The 3,416-nt window shown below is 32.4% G+C and overlaps 1 pseudogene; it reads left to right on the top strand.

Moving 5' to 3' along the window:
- The first annotated feature begins 1,298 nt into the window (after window positions 1–1,298).
- LOC113424404 (olfactory receptor 10C1-like) lies at window positions 1,299–2,255 on the top strand (annotated as a pseudogene).
- The last annotated feature ends 1,161 nt before the right edge of the window (window positions 2,256–3,416 follow it).

Genomic DNA, 3,416 nt, shown 5'->3' on the forward strand with positions numbered 1-3,416 from the left:
ACAAAATGGTATTCAGCATTCTATTTTGATAGAAGAATGCTGGCATTGAGGTATGAAATACTTGGGAAATAGGTGAGAAAAGATGAATATATAAAAATTGTTCCCTCTGGTGTAAACCCTGGAACTATTAATATATCTACAATTGTGCCCACCCCATTCCCAAAGGAGTCAGTCTCAAGCTTCTTAAAAGAAATATTTATATAAATTTAGATATTTATGTAAATATTTATGTAAATTTATATATAAAAATGGGAAAGGAATGGAGATATATGCTTATAATTTTGCCCAGTTGTTGAATCATTGTGTGCTACACACCACAAAAATAAACCCTCATGTTATATATGCAGAAAGAGAACAAGAGAGAGAAAGTCACAGTGCATGTACACTATATATGAGAAAATAATCCCTAATATTTAAGGTTTTTTTACTAAACAATAAGAAAAAATACAAAAATACAATGCAAAGATAAACATTACATTTATATATGTATGGCAAATTATAAGTAGTATGATGTACCATATATTTAATAAACTGCTATGTGAACAAGCAAGATCAAGAATATAGAAGCAGAACAGCTATTGTGTAAGAAAATCTAACATAATGGATGTTTATTTGCAGAGTGCGATTGTGGTATTTGAACTAGTAAATGTTGAACATATTGTGGAAACTGAATTCAACTGAGAGACAATTGTTTTTCACACTCTCTTGTGCTCATATATTTACCAAAATAGTGCTGAGCTAAGTGATAACAACTTGCTAATCTTGGCAAACTGGAAAACAACATAGAAGAATAACTTCAAATTAGACATCAGATGGAACATTTTCAGTAAAAAAATAATTAAAAAGCAAATGAAACTAATTTCTTCTGAATCTCATTTCCTAATTTCAATCAGTGCCAAGAAAAATGAATAGATTGCTAAAGATGTTTGTTCATTTCAGAATGGCTGTTTAATAAAACAGTACTATGAATTTCACATAGCAAAGGAGAACTCAGTGACTTCCCTCAAATAAACAAAAACAAAACAAAAACAAATTGACACTTTTAGATCCATAATTTCTGAACATTTCCCTGATCTCATCATGCTCACCTGTTTGTTCTCAAATCATTTTTTTCCTCAGACTCTTATATCTTGCATTGCCGTGGCTTGTAAAGTGGAATTCAGACAATTTTATTCACCTTTATGTATTTCATATTTAAAAACTGCTTTATAATTGTGGTACTTGTTTAAGAACTGCGTATCTAATTTCTGACCAGCTCAAATAAATTTTGTGTCATTATTTATCATACATTTGCAGGCATGGCAGAATCACAAAACCAAACTGAAATCACAGAATTATATTTGATGGGATTTGTAGGACTTGGGGATCTGCAAGTTCCTGTCTTTTGCCTCTTCTTACTTATCTATCTTGTTACCATGGTTGGGAATATCCTGATCATGTTGCTAGTTGTTATTGATTCCCACCTTCATACCCCCATGTATTTCTTTCTGGGTAGTTTCTCTTTCCTGGAAATGTGCTACAGTTCTAATATCCTTCCAGTGATGTTGACTAGTCTCATTCATGGTGGGAGAAAATTAATTTCTGTAACTGGCTGTATAATACAATATTATTTGTTTGGTGTCTTGGCAATTGCTGAATGTTGTCTCCTGGCAGCAATATGTAGCAATCTGTAAGCCACTCCATTACACAACATTAATGAACGACAAAATTTGCCTTCAGTTTATAGTTGGATCATGGTTCCAAGGTTTATTTGTTATGAGCCTAGTTTTATATCTAATGCACTTGTTAAAGTTAAAGTTCGGTGGGCCCAGTGAAATCAATCACTTCTTTTGTGAATTGAATCCAATATTAAAATTAGCATGTAGTGAAACTCACTTGATTGAATTTGCAACTACTCTGTTATCTGTCCTGTGTATTTTGCTTCCTTTCTTCTTGACTTTGGCATCTTATATTTTTATTATTTCTACTGTCATGAGAATGTCATCTGTCAGTGGAAGGAAGAATGCTTTCTCAACCTGCTCTTCACATCTCATAGTGGGTATCCATTTTCTATAGCACATTAATGATTGTCTACATTTTGTCCAAAACAGATAGCCTGAAAAGAATCAACAAATTTGTATCCATATTTTATACAATTCTGCCCCCTTTGTTCAATCCCGATATATAGTTTACGAAATAGGGAGGTAATAGAGGCTCTTAGAAAAACAGTTGCTAAATTGTATGCCTTTGAAATAATTCACTGTAATCTACTATGAACACACTCACACACACACACCCCTATATCTATATCATCTGTATCTATATCATCTATATTTATTATCATCTCCATAATCCCTATCTTTATCATCTCTATATTTATCATCTCTATTTCTATATCTATATCTATTTGTTTATGTTGTATTATTTCTCAATAAAAATAGGATTTGGGATTCTTTGAAGACCACATCACATTTTTTATTTCTCCAGATTATTATGTTAGAGATTAGAGATACTAAAGAAGTCTGCCATGATTTTTGTCTTCCTCACTCAAGAAAGCCAGAGCAACATTATTAGGTATCAGTTGTGTTCTTCTATTTTAAAATTATACAGTTCTTTATAAAAAAATATGTTATGTATTCTAAATGACTGATATGAATTTTGAAATGACAGCATTTCTGGAAGACATACTATCTACCTACTCCACAGAAGGAAACTTAATTTTTATTATAGCCATTGTATAGGAGTGGACCAATATCAACACCAGAAAACTCCCTCTTTTTCTTTTTTTCTTTTTTTTTAGAAAAACTTTATTAATTTTACCATTAAAAACAACACATCTACAAATTATATACAGAGAAGAAGAAAAAAAACAGGCCTTGGCAGAGGCCAGGAGGGAAAGAGAGGAATGCAGATGGGGGAAGAGAGGGAAGGGTAAGGGAAGGGGGCGTGTAAAATGGGGAAAACAGTTAAAATAAACCATATTTTTTGTGACTGTCTGTAAGATCCTTTCTTCTTCAAGTATATCATCAGCGGTACTTTTCATTATCTCTACTTAGGTAGCCCTTGGCTAAAAATTTTCTTGAAGTGGACTATCTTTGATTTAGCCAATTATACCAAGGATTCCAATTGTTATAATAGGTTGAGGATTCTTTATTTTTTAATGATTGGGTTAGTTTTTCCATTTCAGCGCATTCTAAAATTTTCTGGATGATCATTTGTTCAGTGGGGATAGAAGGTAATTTCCAACACTGAGCGAACGCCAGTCTGGCTGCGGTTAGGATATGAATTATAATATACTTCAATTTTTTGGATACTTGTTTATCAAAAATTCCTAAAAGGAAGGACTCTGGTTTGTACTCAATTTGTTCCTTAGTTATCTCCTCTAGCCAATGCCTAATTTTTTGCCAATATTTCTGAGTTTCCTTGCATGACCACCA

Source organism: Notechis scutatus, chromosome Z, assembly GCF_049901735.1.
Source record: "Notechis scutatus isolate UNSWTSFEM ecotype Mainland chromosome Z, rNotScu1.2, whole genome shotgun sequence".
Classification (NCBI taxonomy): Eukaryota; Metazoa; Chordata; class Lepidosauria; order Squamata; family Elapidae; genus Notechis; species Notechis scutatus.